The 23,524-nt window shown below is 36.8% G+C and overlaps 1 protein-coding gene across 3 annotated transcripts in view; it reads right to left on the reverse strand.

Moving 5' to 3' along the window:
• LOC129244759 (uncharacterized) overlaps positions 1-23,524 on the reverse strand; it is a 101,101-nt gene that overhangs the window by 22,207 nt on the left and 55,370 nt on the right. The window lies entirely within an intron of this gene.

Consider the following 23,524-nt stretch of genomic DNA (forward strand, 5'->3'; position numbering starts at 1 on the left):
GACCAGAATTGGTCCCTAGTATAGGCAACAGATTGTTTAGGGGAGTAAGCTATATCACGAGTACGATTGCACTGCTTCACTGGTTTGAGGAAATCCTAATCGTCTTATCTATAAAACCTCTCTTTGATGCGAAGAATGGGGACCTGAAGCAGTTAAGTCACAATCTGCAATATTCTGTGAAATCACATAGTACAAACTCCAGGGTACCTTTAGAATAGTCTTTATTCTGTGTTGTTGAAATTTTTACCAGCTTAGCTCTGCTAGTTCCTAAGTATTTTATACTACAAATACCCTTGGGAGCGTTAAAAGATAGTTGCTGGTTTTTGCGGTGTATGAGTGAATCAGGAGTTTAGCAGTTCTGCAAGATTCAAATAGCGCTTTCGTTATCAACGATATGATACAGCACTAAGACAACTGAAAGAGGGGTAGTTGTGTGCTACGTTGGCGAGTAATTTATTAGTTAATTGAATAAATCAACTTTTTATGATATCCAGGTTTCGAGATCAAAATACAACCAGTATTTGTAAGTCATAGCACTGCTAATTTTCGAGTTACAAATTTGAAATTCAATGAGAAGAGGAAATTCAATTTGCTTCGGGAAATTTTTGGTTTCTGAAATAAATTAGAATAGGATTATAAAAATACTTTGGAATGAAATTGAAGTTTTTCCTAATTTTTTTAATTGTTCTGTTTTTTTTTTACTTTTGATCTGATATTTTTACTACAACTTTCTCGGCTCATTCGCATCATTTGTAGTACGTATGTACGCTTATGCTTCCTTTCAGTTCACTGACATTTCTGTCAATTGCAAAAGAAAACACTACACTCATACATGCATGCATGCATGCATACATACATCCTATTTATGTATTTAAATAAAGTGAAAAGTAAGGCTAATAGAGGCGAAAAATGGCAAAAATAAATAAAGTGGCAGTAAATAAATACGAAAAATGCGTAGACCCAGTGAGGCGAGCCGGCTGGCCGAAATGGGTGATGAATGAGTAAGCGAAGGCGCGCATGCGCGTAGGAACAGCGATTACACGAGGAAGTACGTACATACATACATATGTACCAATATGAATGAATCTAGATATGTAGGTAGGTACATACATACATACGAACAGCTGTATGCTGACAATCGGGCGTGTACTAATCGTACGTGCGCCAAATTAGAGTAGGTACACAATGGGCCAGCTAAACAAGAGTAGCGTAACAACAACAACTAGAGTGAGATGCTTGTGGGCAGCCAAAAAAGTAGAAACGAACATGCTAACATACATACATACACACAACCATATGCTGGTATGTATGCAGTGTATACTTACATATGTATGAGCCAAATTGCAATTTAGGCTAAAATCTGCGTTTGCTTTTAGCTGCTCACGGCTAAACGCAGTTGCGTGTACTACAACAGAAAGGTGTGCGGCGCGTGTTAGTATGGGTGGCTGAATGTATGTGTGTGTCTATTTTTGTTGTTGTTGTTGTTTTTTAGTGCAACTGACAGTTGTGACCGCAGCTGTGAAATTTAAGCTGGCAGGCACAAATCTGTGACAACTACAACAACGCCAACAACAATCACAAAGCACCCAAAGGTGACATGTAAGCAACAACAAGTCTAGGTCTAGGAAGGAAAAAAACATAGTTGGAAGGCATAAAGGAAACCTGGGCTGTTAAAATAGGAGCAAATATAAAATCACTAAGCGACAGCCGCCTTTGTCAAGCTATAACAACCAAACAAACCAAAAAATTATTGCCATTATTGCTTGCGATAACAATACATAGCAAAAAATGACAACGGTTAGAGTAAATGCAATAATAACAACAACAATAGCCACAGAAGGTGGCAAATAGTATTACTATAATATAATATAAGCCATAAAATAGCAACAGCTGCTCGTAACAATAACACAACTGTAAAAGAATGTTGTCTTGCTAGTCGCTCACAGTTAGTCAGTCAGTCAGCCAGTCTGACATAGGTACACATTTGTTGAAGGAGTTTTTTGTTCTATTTTTTCTTGCAAGCTTGTGTGTGTGTACATGTGGTCGCTTTCCATTTTACGCATGCAGATTGGCAACAGGCAGCTGTCGAATTCCACGAGCGATTTATAATCTTTTCTCAATAATTGTAACGCTATTCAAATATTCGTTATTTATTTATTATGTGTTTTTTTTTTAATTCTCAACATTCTTATCATTTTTACAATGCACTCATTACGATTTAAGAAAAGTGTTGTACAGGCTAATGGGGGAATAAAAATCATTTCCGTTAAACTTTAGAGGGTTACAACTACCACTGAACCAACCGACAATGAAGAGCGTTGTTGAAATGAAAAATTTTCTGATTTTCGCGAATCATAAAAATAACGTTTAAAACTATACATTCGGACCATTGTAATTAAATCCCACCTTCCCACTCATCTCGTCAGTACGCATGAGGACAGGCATGCTCCATACGACAAAGTTGATGCCGTTGAAGGAGGGGGATTTTTTGTTTTGTAATTTTTATAGGAGTAGATGCGGTTGTCGTAGCCGAATTCGTTGGAGCGTGACTACCATACGGCATTAAGAGAGAACGTCCTTCTATTTGTGGTGTGCGTCTTAATGTTGTTCTACAAATGGATGGACCTACAGATCTAAGTCGAGTCCGAAGGGCAAATGGTTTTTTTATGAGAAGCTATTCCGTGGCAAAAATACACTCGGCGGTTTGCAATTGTCTGCCGAGGCGAGATCGCTATTAGAAAAAAAAAAATTTCAATCATTTTGCTGTTTCATGCGCGGAAATTCGAACCTACCCACATCCGAATGGTAGTCACGCACCAACCCATTCGGCTACGGCAGTCTGGATAAATCGATAACATTTTATGTTGGATTAATTAATACCGTTGAGTATAGTAAAGGAATATACAGTGGCTCACAGCTTATTTCATGCAGTTTCAGTTTATGAATTTAAATTATTGCAGAATGAAAAATTTTCGCAATTAAAAAAAAAAATTTAATGTAAATATCTAGTTAAATGATTTGCTAACATAATGAGTAGAGCAGAATTCGTGGAAATACAGTCCCACTCACACTACGGGATGAAATGCAGCCATTATGCGGCTATCGGCTCCAAAACTGCTAAACGAAATTCTGCAAGAATTGGGCAAATCTGTTGCGTCGAAACAGTGTGACGGGTACTACGTGAAAAGGACTTTAATGGTCGAGTAGCACGAAAGAAGCCATTTATAAATTAAAAAAATCAATTGAGCCGAGTTGCCTTCGCCAGAGAGCTCGAAATTAAAGATTTTGATTTCTAGAAACCGGTAGTATTTTCTAACGAGTCCAAATACAACCTAATCGGCTCAAATGGAATATCTTACGTCTGGCGGAAACCTAATACAGAGCTCTACAAAAGCAACATAAAACCGACTGTGAAACATGGTGGTGGCAGTGTAATGGTATGGACATGTATGTCAGAAGCTGGAGTAGGAAATTTAGTATTTGTCGAGGGTATTATGGTACGGCGGCCGCCGTAGCCGAATGGGTTGGTGCGTGATCACCATTCGGAATTCACTGAGAGGTCGTTGGTTCGAATCTCGGTGAAAGCAAAATTAATAAAAAAAAAAAACATTTTTCTAATAGCGGTCGCCCCTCGGCAGGCAATGGCAAACCTCCGAGTGTATTTCTGCCATGAAAAAGCTCCTCATAAAAATATCTGCCGTTCGGAGTCGGCTTGAAGCTGTAGGTCCCTCCATTTGTGGAACAACATCAAGACGCACACCACAAATAGGAGGAGGAGCTCGGCCAAACACCTAACAGAAGTGTACGCGCCAATTATTTATTTTTTTTTTTATTATGGACAAAACAACGTTCCTCAATATTCTAAAAGATAATCTACTCTAAAGTGCTGTGTAACTTGGAATACCTCAAGATTTCCGTTTCTACCAGGACAATGACTCTAAACATAAGGCGACAATCGTGCAAACATGGCTCATATGGAACTGTCCACATTTAATGCAACCACCGGCTCAATCGCCTAACATGAACATCATCAAGAATTTATGGTCATTACTCGAAACAAAAATCCGCACACATCATATAAGCAATAGATCAGATAAAAATCGTAATTTTGGAGGAGTGGAACAAAATCGGACCGGAAGTAACGAAAAAGCTAGTGAAGTCAATGCCAGAAAGGTTAAGGAGCTGTTAACAAAACCAAAGGATACCACACAAAGTACTGAATCATTTTATATCATTGGTTTAACTTAAATTTAAGAAAAAATGAATATTGCATGAAATAAGCTGTGACATAAAATTTTGAACTTTTCTGTGTTTTTGTTTTTAATATTTTTTATTTAAAGCTTAAAAAAATATATGAAGTACCTTTTTTATACTGCAATTGCGTATACATTGTTTGATATTTAAATTTTTTCAAAAAAAGTTTTAGCAAGCATTCGATGTTTTAGTAGTTCGCCTGCATCAAATATCTGTGAGCCACCGTATTTGGAATAAGCAAGAGTTTAGTTATAATTTCCTTTAGATACACTTATTTAATTTTTTTTTTACTTTTCGATAAGCTACTACTTTCCTCCTCCAATTTGTGGATGTTGTTGTACACGTAAAGATACCTAAAGCTTAATGCCGCCTCCAAATGGCAGATGGACTTTTATGAGGAGCTTTTTTACGGTCTGCATGGAGAACCGATAATAAACACAGTTAATAAAAATAAATCGTTACAAATATGTAATCGATAAAAAGGGATTTTTTGGTAAAGTTTAATTACATTTTAAATATGTAAAAATTGTAGTTACAATCCGATAAAAATGTCTTCTTAATCGGCGTATCCATGCTGAATGTTCAGAATTACATACAAACATTATTTTGGCCTTGCCAATGCGGGTTAAAGGTCATAAATATTATTAACGATGCCATTAAATTTGTGTATGTTTCTCGCTGCCTCTCTTAGTTCGCCTCTTTTAGTTGTGTTGAGACCTGTCCTCTCTTTCATGCTGTCAAGCCAAGGCATTTATTTTATGCCAATCCCTCTTTGACCTTCATTTTTTCTTTATATCAACAGATACAAATACATAAATATTTTTTGAAAATATTTAAATTTTATAATTTCCACCGTAATTAATACTGTATTATCGAATTACATTTAAAGGAAGGAAGGGAGGAAAAAATAGGGAGATTTTGGAAAAGTGGTCTCAAAAAGTCTGCACATTGCTTAAATTTCATTGATCGGTGATGCTGATGTAGTCTATTTGACCAATAGCCGATAAACACACTGACGGAATATGGGAGATGTGAAGAGATTTGGGAGGCTATTGAAACTAACACTCTTTAAATAATAGGCTTTTGGGGTTGACATAAAAGACACGGCAGAAGAAATCCGTTTAAGGGTTTGGTATATTTTATTTTTAGATTTAAGATGGCTATGGCCAAATTCTCGAATATAAAACATCAAAGATTAGGAAAAGTGTGTTTTTATAGCAGTCACGCTTCGGCAAGCAATATCTAACTATTGTAGATAGCATACCTTTTTTAATTTATATATTGTAAATTTTATAAAAAGCTTTTTGTTTTTGTTTCAGTTTTCCGCCTAATTTCTAACTAACTTGCTGAAACGGGGCGCGCTACATTAACGATTAATATTATGCTTTCTTCCATATTTGCTTGTTCTACAATTGAATTCCACTTCGAGTAGCTTGGCTTTGCCAGCAGATACGCTCCTACTCACAGCGGCCTAACTTTGAAGTTCTAAATTTTTTTTCGCCTATTTTAATAACTCGAAAACTACTCGAAAAGCAGCAAAACAGAAAAATGTATTATACCAAATGCGTCTGGCAGCAATCAATCTGAATTCGAGCAATTAATGCCGCTAGTGATTATGAGCATTTCAACGAGTCGATAATTTTTTTTTCTTACTCTTGCTTCGATACATATACAAACACTTAAAATGAATAATAAGAAGGAAATTATGGAGAAATTTTTCAGATGGCGTATTTGTTTGCGCCTTTTTCGGTTATTGCCGTGGAGTTGGTTGTTGGTTGTTCGTTGTTGGTTGTTGGTTGATTGGTAGTCGTTGTGGCTATTTGCCTTTTATAGTCACAATTTTATTGTTGTTGTTGTTGTCGTTATTTTGTATATTTGGCAGCTTAGTTGCTGCTCCATCACTGCCAGATAAATCAAATGAAATTTAATAACAAACAACAAAGCTATGGAATAAAAATACATACACACATACAGACATAGAAAATTCAAAACTTAAGTAAAGTACTTAAACGAATGTATGTAAGTAAGTTGAAGCGAATAAGAAGGGATGGCAGAAAAAATCCAACAAATCATTGTGCGATGTGATTAAAAACCAAAAATACATTAATGTAAAAAAATTACATACCTACAAAAAGTACATACCTATATACAGGTTAAAGAATCAGTCAAACTCGGCTAAGTGAAAGAAGCCTCTACTCAAGCATTTGAAGTATTTTGAATGAATCAAAGTCAAAAGGATGTAGCTACGAGAATTTGAGTATATGGTAAATACTTGCATGTAAGTATGTATGTATGTATATTTATGTACGAATATGTGTGGGTAATTTGGGCAGAAAGATCAACGAAATGTTTAAATAGAAATTAAACAATAATCAAGCGAGTACGCGCACGCATATTTGCTTGTATTTACATGTATGTATGTATGTATGTATGTAAGTAATTATGAACACAATATAAATATGTACAACAACAAGAGCATTATTCATGATCTACGTCTATTCAAACCATCAAAGAGTCGATAAACTGTGGTGCATTTACTTTTGCGGTTATTTAAAAACACATAACTACCTACAAATATGTATGCATACATATGTATGCATGTTTGTATGCTGCTAATGCGAGTAACTTTGCGATACGCATTCATTTGCTTTAAATGGCAACACATTTAAAATACTGGCAAGTAAGTTTACGTATGCTACATAGCGAGCGCCGCACCAAGCTTCTTACTTACCTACACCCATAGTTGCTATGTACGCACCCACCACTAATGCGTTTGGTGAAAGACAAAAAGGCTTAATTTTTTTGGGGTTTCGATATTTTGTTGCCGCGCAAATGACTTAAAAAGCCGCAAAAGCAACTGAAAGCAGCAATGACTAATGAAATTTCACAGTGAAAGAAGTTTAAGTGAGCCAGCCAACGTTCAAGTGAAAAAAGGAGGAAACAAAACAAATAGTAACCCACATCAAATAACTCTTTTTTATTAATTTTAGTTTTTTTCTCCAATTTTAAGACAAGCATTTCTTAATTTTTTGTTTGTTATTTTTTTATTTTTATTTTTTTTTTTTTTGACTGCGTTATTTTTTTGTTGTTGTTCTGCTCACAATCGAGTAGTGAAAAATTATCCGTGTTTTGCTCCGCCTTACATTTATTGCATTAGCAATAATTGTTCAAACTGGCGTGTAGTGATGTTACGATGAATCGTTGTTGTTGCCTTCCTTCTTGTTACTAGTTATTTAGTAGTGACAGATATTAATTCGTTTGTTTGATGTTGGTGTCAACGCTTTTATTGAAAGTAAATATACATTTTTTTACTGAAATCAAAATCAGTTCAACATTTGCTCGCGTTTCTCATCGTTTCAAACGTTCCAGGGCTCTTTAGGTAAAAATCAGCTTGGCTACTAGTGCCTTTCATAATTTAATATAATTATTCGTAATTATATTCTTAATAAATAAATAAATAGAATAAATAGCTGAGCTGAGTTAGGGACAATGTGCTGAGCTAGGTGGCAATGGAAACTTGTTCGAGGCCAAAGTTTTTTCTTTTAAGATTTTTTAAAACAATTTCTTATTGCACATTTAGGTTGTTGTTATTTTTATTGATGATTGTGCTTCATGAACTAGAATCAATTGTTAAAAGACTATTACTACGTTTTCTCTGGGGTAGTTTTTTGGAGCCCATAATTTTTCTTTTTTTTTTAAGTTCCCTTAATTGAGACGTGTTCTGGAGATGGCTGTTTTGCTTTTGTACCTTTAGTATATAGACGTATACTGTCTGTAAAAAACTAAAAAGAACATACGTAAATACGGCACTAAAAATATTTTTTTAAAAGTTTTCTGGTTTATTCCACATATTTTTTTCTGTATCCCAAAAGCCAGCAAAGGATAAGCCATCTATAAATAGACTTCCAACTATTTACTTATAGTTACATTAACCGTGACTGATTTTAAAACTGTCATCAAACAAACAGCCGGTGCACTTGCGTATCGGCACCCACGCCACTGTTGACAGTTATGATTTAGAGGTTGTAAAAGATTTTGTTTATCTAGGAAACAGCAATAACACGGATAACAATATCAACATAGAAATCCAACGGAGAATGAATCTCTCTTGGCAACAAGTGCTACTTTAGACTAAGTAGGCAAATGAGAAACGACTTTACTACTTTCTCGACGAGCAAAACTAACACTTTATAAGACTCTCATCATGCGGTACCAGCTGGTGGTGTGGTGAAGGAAGGCGAAGGTCTCCTCTGTGTTGGAAAAATCAGGTGGAGAAAGACGGTTATCGTGCCAATCAAGAAGAAGGTATTAAACCTACTTTATATTTGTAAAATTAAGTATAAAACTAAGTAGTCGGCTAGTGAACGATGGTGTTTCCTCTCAAACTTGGAGTTCTTGAATGAGTGAAGAATTTCCCCGAAATTGTAAATATGAAAATTTAGGTGTGACTAATCGGTACTTAGAAATAAAAACGGTCAAGAATTTTGATTTTAAGTTGCTTAGCGGAAACTATTTCTGAATCTGATATTTTGTATGATGTGGCCACCAGGAGGCAGCACCCTGCACAGGTAATGGTTTGGGTCGCTGTAACCGCAGATGTGTGCTCTCCAATCGTTTTCATGGAGCCTGGCGTCAAGGTAAATGCGAAATATTATCGGGAAAGTATTCTGGACAATGCTTTGAAGACGTGGAGAGACAATCATTTTCGGTGGCCATGTACGTTACAACAGGACTCGACACAGTCTCACGAAGCTCGAGTGAACCAAGAATGGCTAAAAACAACGTTCCAAACTTTATAATATCCACACAATGCCTCTCAAATTCGCCAGACACGAATCCGATGGATTATTCTCTTTGGACCATTTTGGAGGGCAAGGTCCGAACTAAAAGATTCACCAGACTCGAAACGCTGAAAAAAGCCATTGTTCGGGAATGGGCCAAAATACCTGCAAGTCACATTCGGGCAGATTGCGATTCATTTCTGGACCGCCTCAAAGCCTTGGTCAAGGCAAAAAGTGGTCATATCGAGCTAAAGTAAATTGATTCTTAATTTTGAATTATTTTACACATTGTTAATTTTGTATAGAATAAAAGAAATTTTCAAAACTAAATTTATGGCCTTTTTAATTGGTTAAACTCCGAGTGCTGGACCCTGTATGAACGCTATATAACTTAGTGCAACCATCACCGTAGCTCACTACTAATGTATTTGAGCCAATCATTGCGAGAAAAAGGCGTCCAAATTGAGGAAAGGTATGGCAAAGTGATTTTCCAGCATGAGTAGACTCATGCTGCTAGCATCACATGCCGCCAAGGTCGTTAAAACCTAGCTGATAACATTAACATTGTAGTGCGAAATGTTACTCTACTAACCTTATCAAGTACCTTCCGATGCTTACCTGATTCGGTCAATTAAGTCAAGGCTGAGCAGCACAGCAATTCTTTGAAAATAAAGGAGATCGATTTGATGATCGGCTCAAAAGGTGACGAGTTGTGAAGATGTGAAGTTTTTGAAAGATGGACACAAGTTGTATGTAGTTGTATTTTCAAGAAGATTTGAAAAAATTTGTCACTTCATACGAAGCTTCGAGAAAATACAGCGTTTTTCTATTTGTACTTCCAATATAGTCTGTACAAATTTCGAAATATTTTTTAATATTTTCGAAATATTTTCACTGTAATTTATATAATGCGTTAAAACTAACTATAGACAGAGACTTATTGATGATTGACTACTTTCGACAATTTAATGTTTATTTATTAGGCGGACGCCTTAGACGAATGGCTTGGTGCGTGCCTACCATTCGGTATTCAGATAGAACCTAGGTTCGAAGCTCGGTGAAAGACCAAAATGAAGAACAAATTTTTTCTAATAACAGTGGCGAATCTCGGAGTGTGTTTCTGCCATGAAAAAGCTCCTCATAAAAAATATCTGCTGTTCGGAGTCGTCTTGAAACTGTAGGTCCCTCCATTTGTGGAACAACGTCAGGACGCACACCACAAAAAGGAGGAGGAGCTCAGTCAAAACCCCAAAAAAAAAACGCGCCAAATATATATATATGATACTTATATACATATATATATTATATTTAATGAAATATCATCAAAATATAGTTCATTCTCCTACAAAAATCAAGTGTCAAACCAAAAAAAAGTTCAAAAAATTTTCATCAAAATTTCAACGTTTTTAATCAAAATTTTTAGAAAAAAATTCGAGTTTGATGTTTTCTTCCATACATACATATCAAAAAGATTCGAGTAATATCGTTACATCGAGAAAAAAATGCACAGCAAAAATAAATTGCCAAACATCAACACGATTTTGGAGTCAATTCAAGCTTGTACTTTATTATACCAAAATTCAATGGGCTGCATAAAGAAAATTTTCAAAAAATTCTGATTTGAAAGTTTGAAGCTTTTACGGAAATTTGTAAATTTTTTTTTAAATTTAATTTGCACGAAGTTTGAATTTTGGATTCATATGAGTTTCTTATTTTTATAAAAAAAATTCGAAATTATTTATGAAACATAAAAAGTTTCAAAACTTGTCAAAAGGTCCCTGTGCTATGGCTATTTAACGCGCTATGCATACTTACCTACATAAGTATGTATGCTATAAAATAATTTTGAAAAGTATGTATATGTGTGTGCACAATTACACCCACCCAGAGTATTTTGCAAGAACTTCACCAAAAATTACAAGAAAACCTAAGTGTTCACATAGTAACACATCTATACACACACCAGGAACAGGCACTCATTTGGCAAAATGCGTATGTATGTATGTATATATTATTACAATAAAGCAAAATTAGAACGAACACCACAATAATAGCGAATTTGTACCAGAAAAGTTAAGAAATATGTTTGTGCTTTGAAATTATTTGTAGCCAAAGTGAAATGCGGCGAAGGTGGCGGCGGTAGTGATGGTGGTGTGGCGTTTGCTGATAAATGTTCGCTCTGTGATGAATGTGTTTTTGTTGTTGTTACTCTTGAAGTCATTCACATATACTCATACAAGTAATTTAGTGAAGTTAAAGTTGCGGTTTTCTAAAGTTGTCGGCTAAGTGCGGGGGTGTGTATGTACGCACGCACTAAAACATTTATATCTACATGCAAACATGCATACATATGTACTGATATATTCATATATGCAAGTATGTAGCGCGTGCTTGTGTTTTTATTCATACCCACTCACGCTCATTCAGGCTGGAGGCGAATGAACTTGCCTGGAGCACAAAATTTAAGGAGTGTACTCATACTTAAGTTCATAAGAAAGTTTTTCTATACAATTTCGAAATTTATCTAATTTCAACATATATTAACACGCAGCTGAAAACAAAAAGGAAAAAATTAAAAACAACACAACAGCAAAAGAAAAGCATTCAAATACTAAGTAAAGAGTTAAAAAAAGGTTGGAGGTGCTGACAGATGATCTTTGGAGATAAAATATATATCATGTGGATATGTTTACGAGTAGATACGAAATCGTGTGGAAAAAATATAGAAATTCATATGCATGCCAAGTAGTGTTGGAGATTTTGTTCTCCGTAACAAAGCAGAATTATTCAGTTTTTTGAAAAGTAATAATAAATAGTAGCTCTATTTACCATATCGGTTTAATTTATTCGTTGAAAGTACCAGTAATTTGTATATTTATACAATAGTTCATGTTCATCATACTTTTGTGGGAAAAAATGTTTAGTCCTTTGCTTTTTGTTATCAATCGCTTTGTGCTACTGATCTAAGCGCAAATCTTCTTGTCTATATACTCCATAGCTTCATAGCAGTTCTCCATAGAGCTCCGATTATTATGTACGAGGTGCAACCTTTGGAGACAGGGCATGGCAAACATGTTTACATATGGCTCGAAGTTGGACGGAAGAGTTGGTAGGAAGGTTTAATGCGAGGAGCTCCCCATCCACCTCAAATTTAGGCTTCCGGACCACAGTAGTCTTTTTCAAGCAGAGGTAGCCGGATTTAAGGAATCAGTAAATTTGTTGCTTACTTCTGTAATTACTGTAAATGACGTAAATATTTACTCTGACAGCCAAGTGGCAATTAGAGCCTTGGGTTTGTTGTTTGTGCGTTCGAGATTAGCAGGGGAATACCTGATTTCTCTCTTTCCCTTTCAGCGGCATAAAAGGAAATTGCTGGGCTGATGAGCTGGCTGGACAGGGGACAAAGGAGACGATTTCATTGCAAAACGAGAAGATTGGACTTTTCTTGAAAATCTGTGGTCTACTCTTGGAACAATGGGCCTCGCGTAAACTCAGCGAGTGCTGGGCTAGTACGCAAACATTCAAAGTAGCTATATCCTTCTGGCCACAAGGAGATGTGTGGATGCTCGAGCGAAACTCTAAGGCTAACAATGCCACAGCTCACGAATTTGGTAGGTATCCTTACCAGACATTGTCCATTAAGCCACCATGCGGTAAGACTTGGGATTGCTTCAAGTCATTTCTGCAGAAGATGTCTGGAGGATGAGATGGAATCATCTCATCTGCGGATATTGCCAGTTTAAATATTACACATCTGTTGAAATTCAACAGTAGCTTGGAACGGTTACACGAACGAAATTATTCACAGTTTGTCGTCAACCTCTAACCCAAAGCCTCTACTTCCTTTTTCCACCTGTTTGGTTAGTTTCCTTGTGTTAAAAAATAAATTTGCATATGGACCACCCTTTATATTGATTTCTGCGCATTCTCCAATTTGATTAGTAGTTTATTTTGGTTTTTATAACTGTTTTTATGTGTCCATATTTTGCATGTTTTTTTCGATATGGTCTAATGTTATCAAAACTGCGCTTCAGTGCTACTTGAGGAATGCCAGACTGGCACTTCAACCATTTCCCCATGGTGTTATGTATATAACGAGACTGGAACTAACGGATTATCAGTCAAGATACTCTCAAGGTACCAAAAATTGCATTTACTACTGTGTCCAAAAAATAAGGTGACATTTGATTTTAAACTGCGCGCTTTGAAGGATTAGGAGAATTCTTTTTTTTTTTAGGTTGGTAGTACTGTGAGTGACATCTATGTCAAATTTCATGTGAAATATTCATTTACTGTTTGAGATACGCGTCGTTTTGTGAGCTGCTAAAAGTGAGTTTCTCGTTTTTTGCAATGTCGAAATTTGTTGAGCAAAGAATTTGCATTAAATTTTGTTTGCGGAATCAATTTTCGGATACGTTGAGGATGGTGCAGAAAGCCTTTGGTGATGAGGCTATGTCTAAAAAAAATGTTTACAAGTGGTATAGTGAGTTCCAAGCCGGTCGTGAACGTGTCGAAGACGAAGAGCGTCCTGGGCGACCATCAACCTCAACTGACGAAGCTCACGTCCAACAAATCAAAGATTTGGTGTTGAAAAACCGTCGATTAACGATTAGAGACCTTGCTGATGATGTTGGCATATCGAAAGGCTCAGTCAATACCATTTTGAAGGATGTTTTGGGCCTCAAGCGCGTCAAATCTCGACTGGTACCGAAAACATTGAATTTTTTGGACTCGTAATTCGTGATCATTTCATCAAAAACTCAAACCATATCGTTCCGCAACCACCGTATTCACCTGATCTGGCACCGTGCGACTTCTGGCTGTTCAGCAGGCTCAAAAGACCGCTCCGGGGACACCGTTTTGACACGATAGAGGAGATTCAAGCCGCAACGAAGACGGAACTGAAGGCCATCCCGGAAAGTGACTACAACCAGTGTTTCGAAAATTGGAAAAAACGTTGGCATAAGTGCATTGTGTCGGGAGGGGATTACTTTGAAGGGGATGAAATTGATTTGGAAGAATAAATAAAGAATTTTCAAAATAAATACAATGTCACCTTATTTTTTGGACACAGTAGTATAGCTGTACGAAAGTGCACGGCAAGTGTACGATAAGGTTTAATGTGACCCCTGTCGTACGCTTTCGTGTGACGGACTTCACTCCAGGAAGTATTGGGTGTCGTAGAAAGTGTGTGAAATGTCTCTCAATGTGTTAAAATGTTGAAACATTTCGTTAATCCTTTTTAGTTCGAGCATAATACATTAACTAACATAACTATTGATAAGTAATAGTAAATAAATAACTCCTATCAGAATTACAGACAAATGATGTAATCGAATACAAAGTAAATTCAAAATATGGTCCCTTTAATGTATGATAGTTGCTTTGAGTACCCATACCATTAAGGTCATTATTTTGAGCTGATTTGTTCTTAGTCGATTGAAAATTATACTTAAGTACATACACACCTACAAATGCAACTAACACAAATAATGTTTGTTTTTCAACTGAAGCAGGAAATCATTAAATAACATTACAACGCAATGAACATTAGTTACAGCCGAAGTGGAATGCCTTGAGTTAATCCTAATTCATGTGCTAAGTACTAAAACGAAATTTTCCATAGAATAAACACACGCGCATGCCTATTACGTAGAACATGACCTTGATTTAAATGGCGGCAGCACAATCCTGTTTTAGGAATATCTGTTATGAAAACAAATAACTTGAACTATACTTCTTCGATCTGTTTCTGTACTATGTGGAATACATTTCGATGTGTATGTGTAAGTGTAAATACTTAGACCTGCTTCATTTGAAGGCATTGTATTCGAAGCGACAATAAGTACTTGTATTTGAAACCAGTCCACTAACTACATAATTTGCAAGAAAAACATTAAAGCGCGGGAATGTTTTAAAGTCATATTTTTAAATACTTCATAGGTATGTACGTATGTGCTTATAAAACACGTTCATACATACACATACAGTGGCTCACAGCTTATTTCAACCAGCACCCTGAAAAAAGTTTGTCTTCCTATAAAATCTAAACTAAAAGCGATATCAAAAAAATTTAAATGCAAGTAGTTAATATAATGTTTCAAAATAAAAAATATGAATTCATTTATTTTTTTAAATGTATTTATTACGTTTTTAGAACTTAAAAACTAAAAAATCAACCAAAAAGAATGCCACAGCTTATTTCAACCACATACTTTGGCAGCTGAGCAATGATACGTTATTTTACTTTGCAACGGTAGTTTGTTTTTCTACGCTTTAGTCGCTCTATTCTTAGAATTTTAGAATATATTTCTAATGAATTTTGAGAGTAGATCTTGCACAAAAATTCATTACGCAAAATGGGACCACGCACAACCATCGAGCAGCGAGAGCTTGTCCTCAGCCACTATAAATCTGGTCATTCCCGCAGGAAAATTGGGGAGATGGTTGGACTTAGTGATTCCACAGTCCAAAGCATCATTTACCGATTTGTTCGCGAAAATAGAACCCATGACAAGGGTAGAAGTGCTCCCAACAAAATTTTTAATTCATCAGACGAGCGCTATATTGTTCGCAAAATCAAGGCAAACCCAAGATTATCGGCTCCAAAAGTGGCCAATGAAGTTGAGGAAGAGCTGGGCAAGTCATGCCACCCAGAAACGATTCGCCGGGTGCTTCGGGAGCATGACTTCAATGGCAGAGTAGCGCGCAAGAAACCATTTATAAGTGACAAAAATAGGAAGTGTCGCCTGAAGTTTGCCCAGGACAATTTGCACAAGGACAATGCCTATTGGAATACAGTGTTATTCTGTGATGAGTCGAAATTTAATATTTTCGGATCAGATGGAGCTTCTTATGTGTGGCGTAAGCCCAATACTGAACTGCAAGCTAAAAATTTAAAGGCCACAGTAAAGCATGGCGGTGGCAGCGTTATGGTATGGGCCTGTATGTCGGCAGCCGGCGTCGGAAACCTCCAATTTATTGAAACGACTATGGATAAAACTGCTTATCTCGAGATATTGAAGGCCAATTTGCTTCAAAGCGCAGAAAAACTTGGTATTGCGGACGTCTTTAGGTTCTACCAAGATAATGACCCGAAGCATAAGGCGGGCATTGTGCAGACGTGGCTCATCTGGAACTGTCCTCATGTTGTCCATCCACCAGCCCAGTCACCAGACATGAATGTTATTGAAAATTTGTGGGCCATTTTGGATACAAACATCCGAAAAAGGAAAATTTCGAATAAATCGGACCTTAAAACGGCATTAACCGAGGAATGGGAGAAGATAACGCCACAAGTGACCCAAAAGTTGGTCGAATCGATGCCAAAAAGGCTCAAAATGGTAGTTGACCAAAAAGGTGGTCACACCAAATATTAATATTTAAAAATTTTTTCATATATTAGTTTAAATAGTGTAATTTTCTAGCTGGTTGAAATAAGCTGTGACCTTCTTTTTGGTTGATTTTTTAGTTTTTAAGTTCTGAAAATGTTATAAATACATTTAAAAAATAAATGAATTCATATTTTTTATTTTGAAACATTACATTAACTACTTGCATTTAAATTTTTTCTATATCGCTTTTAGTTTAGATTTTATAGGAAGACAAACTTTTTTCAGGGTGCTGGTTGAAATAAGCTGTGAGCCACTGTATGTATGTACATGCATGCATATAGGTGTATATTAATCAATTTTGTAAGCCACGCTTATTTTTTATTGGTTACTATTGTTGATTATGGTGTTCGTATGTATGTTTGTGTACAATATATAATAATTCGCCATGAAATTTAATGCATACAAAAACAAACGTGATAATAAATATACGATCTATATAAATATTTATAATTCAAAAGTAAAAAAACACAAATATAAGATACAAATCTTTAGGTACCATAGATTTTATTAATTTTTTATGGAACAGTAATCACTGTCAAGCTTATGTCATTGTCTTATGTCCCAGCATACCAATCGCTAACTTAACACACACGCACTTGCATATGTATGTATTTACTTAAGCTTGCGCTTGCCCTGCTGGTGGTGGGCAGTTAAGTTGTTGCCCGCTGGCATTCATACCGCCTCAAAGTGGCTACTGAACGTGAAATTGCGCAGCCGCGCCGCCACACAAATTCAACTGCTGGGCAACTGCTAACTAACAAACCATAATACCATTACGAATAATCATTTGTCAATTTCTACAATTTCTATATGATTATTATTTCAACACCGAGAATAGTGTGGCGCGCGTTAAACAGCAATAACAAAAGTGTGCGTATGTATACGTACATACATTGAGTGCCATTGAAAATCGTACGGCTATTTTTTTTTCAAACTATTTACTACTTTTGACCGTCATAGCCGAGCAATTTTGAGCGTTAAAAAAGATCGTTGGCTTAGGTTCGAAACCTACTATGGGCGTTTTTTTTATAATAGCGGTTGACACTTGACAACTAATGGTAAATCTCCGAGTGCATTTCTGCCATAAAAAAGAAAAACTTTTTATAAAAAAAATCGTCTCTTCGGCGGCTTCAAAAAGTGGTAAATCTTTCTAGTAAATTGTGTTTCGAACTACTTGTAGGGTTAACTTCGAAGTTGCTTGTCTAAGACAAGAAACTCGGTGGCCCTAAGGCTGATTGTGGTACCGACATTTGATTTCCATCCTCTAACTAAGTTCCTTAAACCACTTAGATCTTTTAAGCAGTGAGAAATTTTGCAAACTTCCCAGATCTTCAAGGAAATAATCGCCAAGATATTTAGCACGGCTTTTTTGAAGTGTATTACATTCACAGAGAAGATGATGACCGACTCAGTTTCTTCTTCATCTTCACAACTCCTGCAGAAACCATTGTGAGGAGTGCCAATAGTGCAGTGACCCGTTATAACACCTGTGAGGATACTGGTAGTTAATCTGTTGAATTCAAGCAGACATCTTGTCCTTTTAAGATTCAGTTTTGACTAGAACGCTTTGGAGACCCTGCAGTAGTCATAGATCACCCTCTATTGCTTTCCGCGATTACGCTCAAGTCAATAGCATTGTACAGTTCGTTTAGAGCAATTCTTACCCTATGATCAAAAAGTGCCGGGGATATTTAATTTAAACGAACCGCGCACGTTTGAACCGGTCCATATTTTTTTTTCTTATTTTGGTAGGACTGTAAGACACACATCTGTCACTATTTATCCGTTTTGAAGCGTTTGAGAGAAGCTGTACGTCGTAAACCGGCTGAAATGTGGGTAAACAATTCTTGGATTTTACAGGATGATAACGCGCCATCGCACCGGATACAAATTGTGTTAGATTATCTGACCAAACACCAAGTAAATACCATCGTGCAAGCACCGTATTTACCTGATATGGCCCCGTGCGACTTCTTTTTTTGTTTCCCAAGTTTAAGTTACATACCACTTCGTGGAAGGAGATTTCAGTCGATAGAGGAGTTTAAAGAGAATGCGACGAAGGAGCTGAAGGCCATCCCTTCGTCGGCCTACCAGGGGTGAATGGAGGACTGGGTTAAACGTTGTCACATGTGTGTTGCTTCAGACTGGTACAATTTTGAATGAAAAATAAAATGAATTTGCCTGAAATTTAACTCTGTTTTGTCTAATACCATTCGCTGAAAGTCAAGCTCAGAACCATTCCTTGCACACTCAACCGCTCTTTCATTTATTTCCACTCTAGAGTAGCTGGGGACCCAACCAGGTGTGTAACACATCTTGAATTGATGCGCGCTGAGGCCAGTGCCTTGATCGCTGCTTGAACAACACAAAAAAAAATGGTAAGATTTGCCGGAGGTAAGTCCGCCGTAGCCGAATGGGTTGGTGCGTGGTTACCATTCGGAATTCACAGAGAGGTCGTTGGTTCGAATCTCGGTGAAAGCAAAATTAATAAAAACATTTTTCTAATAGCGGTCGCCCCTCGGCAGGCAATGGCAAACCTCCGAGTATATTTCTGCCATGAAAAAGCTCCTCATAAAAATATCTGCCGTTCGGAATCGGCTTGAAACTGTAGGTCCCTCCATTTGTGGAACAACATCAAGACGCACACCACAAATAGGAGGAGGAGCTCGGCCAAACACCTAACAGAAGTGTACGCGCCAATTATTCATTTTTTTTTTTTTTTTATTTAAGTCCATTAGTCTTATCGTTTTGCTGCCTTGCCTATAGCGTAGATCTCAGCTTGGAGAAATTAAGGATGAGAAAGGAGAAATTTAAGGATGATTGTCCTGAGTCCACTCCCAAGCCAGTGTTATTGTTCATCTTTGAGCCGTCAATATAAATATGGTGACCACTATCATCTGATTTGACTCTAGTCTGCCAATCCTTTGTGTCGGGTATTCGTATTTTATAGTCTTTGGTAATTCCTAAACTGTTCTTAATAATCACTTGAAAATTGAACTTTTTCTATAAAATTTAATGAGCTGAAAACGGCGTATCCGAAAAAATCCTGAAAAATTTCTTACACATTTTTGAAATGTTCATGAAATTTTGTCGATATTTGGTTTGCTTTTTTGAGGTTTAAAATTAACAAAGAATAAAGTTAACTTTGAAAAAATGGCTAATATTGCAAACAAAAATAATTGTGCAATTTTCAGTGGCGCTCACTGTATATATATTTGTATTGTAACCGCGTTCCGCCCGCGCTGTGGTAATAGCCATACGGGTTGATCGCCAGCTCTGCGCTGCTAAGTAGCAGCAACAGCTCACATGAAACTCAAGTACTTGCGCGATACTTGTGCTCGTATTTTTGTTTAGTAAATGAATTTTATTGTTAACGGTTAGTGACCCGAATTGCTACAGCCACAGCAACAGTAACAGCCAACGTAGCCAAAGAACTAACTAACTTATATACATCCATACATACATACATATGCACACATAATATTGCCAATTGCCACTTTTGGTGTGAGAAGCACTGATAGTTATTCACTCGCCTCAGACAGGCTAGAAGCAAGCTTGTAAGCGAATAAGTCGCAAGTCGTCTACATTATTATTACTTAGAGACGTGAAACTTCAATGGAACTCGATCGACATTAATTGCGACAGTAGAACGAAAAGTCAGCAAAAAAAGCATAAACACAAAGGATTGAGGGGCAAACGCAAACGAAGGCCTACAAACGCCCGATACAGCTTTTAAAATAAGCAAACGCTTAGTATTTTAGCAGTGAAGAATAGAACAAAGAGACAGATAGAAAGTTGGGCGCACGGATGTATATATGTACATACAAAGTATGTGAATACATCTGGATATGTACTTAAGTCTACGCATAGATGCATAGCTAGATATGCGGCATATAAAAAAAGATAGATCGATAGACAGTTAGCTCCGTTTGGGGCAAATGTACGCATGAATAGCGTGCTATGGAGGAGTACTTCACTACATTTACACACATATATAGGCACGTATGTGTGAATATAAAGCATGCATACATACATAAATATGTTTGAAAGCACTCACTTATTGGCGCATAATGAAATGGTACTAGAATTAATATCTTTGTACGCGATCTTAATGTGTTTTCTAAAATAGCGATAAAGAAAAAACTACAAAAACAAAACAAACGAGAAGAGTTGCTCCATTGGATCAATGCTGCGCACTTCATGCCTGCAATCTAAACGAAGCGCCAAGCTAGTACGCGTATGTATATATGTAATACGCCCTCGTAAAAACAAAACTAAAAACATGCCACCGCCATCACCCTCAGCTTGCCACATCACAAGCGACTCCATGTGCACTCCAGCGACGTTTGTCTATAGCTGGCCATTGTAAACTAGGTTAAATGACAAATTATCGCGCAGATAAATGAGAATCGCATAGCTTTAGAGTGAAATAAAAAAGTAGAATTAGAAAATGATGAAATTCATAATTCTAATTGGCGTCAGCAAGCCGAAGAAGACGAACTAACGCGTACTTTGTTCAACTCGTCCAAAATCGTTTAAGTACGAATATTGTCTAATCAAGAATAGGAAATAGTTCTTACTGTTGTTTCAAAATGATACTTGGCAGGCAATTTGTCGATATTCACCAACTGAGCGCCATGCAACATACTTACATAGGTATATGTGTATGGTATGTACGCGTATATCTTTATTTTGCAATAGCATCCCAGACACTTTTTAATGCTTTATCTCATTGAAAAGCTTTTCCATGGATTTCCCAATTTTTAATTGCAAAATTAATTGTACCACATTTACAATGCACGCCCTCCACCAATCTATTATGAACTTCTAAAATTTTTTTGAATGACTTCTTCTCCCAACTCAAACTGGAGACCTCTCAATCCGAGACCAAATTTTCTGCCAGTTTGTGGCTAAGGGTCACATCAAGATCTTCCTGTCGATTTCTGGTAACCAATGCCGGGGTGCATGACATTGTGTGTATATGAATCGTTACTAATAATAAATTCTAATAGAAACTCACCCCACTTGTTGGAGTTAGTGCTTCTCCACTCCGTGCTGTGCGATTGGCATCGCATCCTATGACGAGTGAGTGACTTTCTTTTTTTTTTGCACAGAAAAGAATTCTGTAACGTGAAAGTAGATAATTTTGATATTAAAGTGGTGTAGGGACACTGTAGGTGGACGGTGTAGGTGGATCTGGGACACTGTCACGGGGAGTGGCATCTTTACCGCATCCGCTCATCGGCCTCTGATAACCCCAACTCACTCTCACTCATCTTGTCGGGTTCGAGTTTTCTCAAATCTACTCCATTTGATAGTTTCCGAGTCGTGGGGATGTATACCGTCCCGGTGACATGCCTAGGAAGCTGCTGGCCCAGTGACTGCATGTGTTCATATGACCTTTTTTCTATAAATTTCATATTATTTTTAAAATTTAACTTAAAATATGACATCATATCGTTCAGTGTCGATCATGAATCTTATAGGGAAGGGATCTTTTAGATTTTTTCTGATCAAACTTATCCATATTTAAAGCCAACAACAGTTGTGTTCGATAACAAAATTAGCTATCACCAGCCATCAATCTTAATGAAGAGCGTACGCGGAAATTCTCTCCCAAGGAGAGGGAAAACATAGAAGCTAACGAATGGAAAATCACTTGTAAAAACCGGTAGAAGAAGACATACGAGTACCAGCTGAGTTTATTTACAAATTTTTGTTTTGACCAAAACAATTACCATAAATATATTTTATATACTCACATTTTTTGTGGTTAAATTTGCCATTTTATCGTTATTCTAATTGTAAACTGCAAATTGCCAACCGGCGCAAGTCAAAGAGCATGCAGAAGCGAACAAAAGCCATATTCCGAAAAAATAAAGATCATAGTTTTCGTGATGGATTATTTTTGCTAGCTAAAATTTCCCCAGCACAAAATGAGCGACCCTCTTGCATCGGAGTGTAATTTTGCTCCCTCAATTTTTTAGTGATAAGTAATTTTTTGGCATTAAAGAAAGCCTACTTGCAAAAATGAGGAACAACTATTGCAAATTTTTGTGTTATCGCATACGGCTAATAATAAAAATGTGGCCGTGTTTGGTCTCGACCTCCATTGTAGACATTAAATATCGGAAGTTAACGTAAGATAGCGGTAGTTACCGCACATAACAAATTGGAGAAGAGACTTGGCCTAAACACCTCTCAAGGATGTACTTGCCGTAACCACATTAACTCGTACCCTTCTATGATTTCTTCGCATATACACGCCGTTGTAAAATTATAAACACACCACTATTTTTTTTTTTATAAATATGTAGTTCATACTCCAAAAAAACCATATAACGCGAATTTTCAAACTTTGTACGAAAGTTTTCAAATTTGATCAGAACTTTTTAACTAAAATGTTTAGAATTTTCTAGGTTATGCTGTACTTTTTATGAAAAAAAGACTAAAGTCATCTAAGCTTGACACAGCTTGAGTTTGTATGTAAATATGGGGAATGTTTATGCTGCTACAACAACAACACCAGCTTGAGTTTGTCTCTATTCACAATTTCTGTACTATGAGGGGTAGAGCGTAAGGCTGCATCATGTTGTTCTTGTAGCAGCATAAACATTCCCCATACTTACATACGAGGAATGCTGCTGAAGTGACAGTCCTTGGCCGGATATAAATCCGGGTCGTTCCGGTTACGTAGAACCGACTGTCGTGGCAACGGCCTGCATCGTGTTCTGCCTTTAGTTAGTGTGAGTTCACTATAACAAGTGATTTCAATTTTTTTTTGCGATTTGCTGGTTCGAATACCACAATGCCCTGCTTCTTTGTTGCTGCCTTATTTTTATGTTCATATTTTCATAGAAATTTTGACATTCGCTTTTTGTGAACACCATCACGTTTCAACTTGAAGAACCACATGCAGCCAAACCTCTCCCATTTATGGTTAAGAAACTTTAATAAAAGTTCAGGAAAGAGTCGCGGGACTCTAGCATCAAAATCTCCTTGATAGTCTGGATTATTGTAGCACATAGGGAGATAGCCGAGTAGCCGAAATTCCAACCACAGTGTGATATAAACCTCTTACACATTTCCTTAGCT

The sequence above is a fragment of the Anastrepha obliqua genome, chromosome 4 (genome assembly GCF_027943255.1).
Source record: "Anastrepha obliqua isolate idAnaObli1 chromosome 4, idAnaObli1_1.0, whole genome shotgun sequence".
In the NCBI taxonomy this organism is placed as follows: Eukaryota; Metazoa; Arthropoda; class Insecta; order Diptera; family Tephritidae; genus Anastrepha; species Anastrepha obliqua.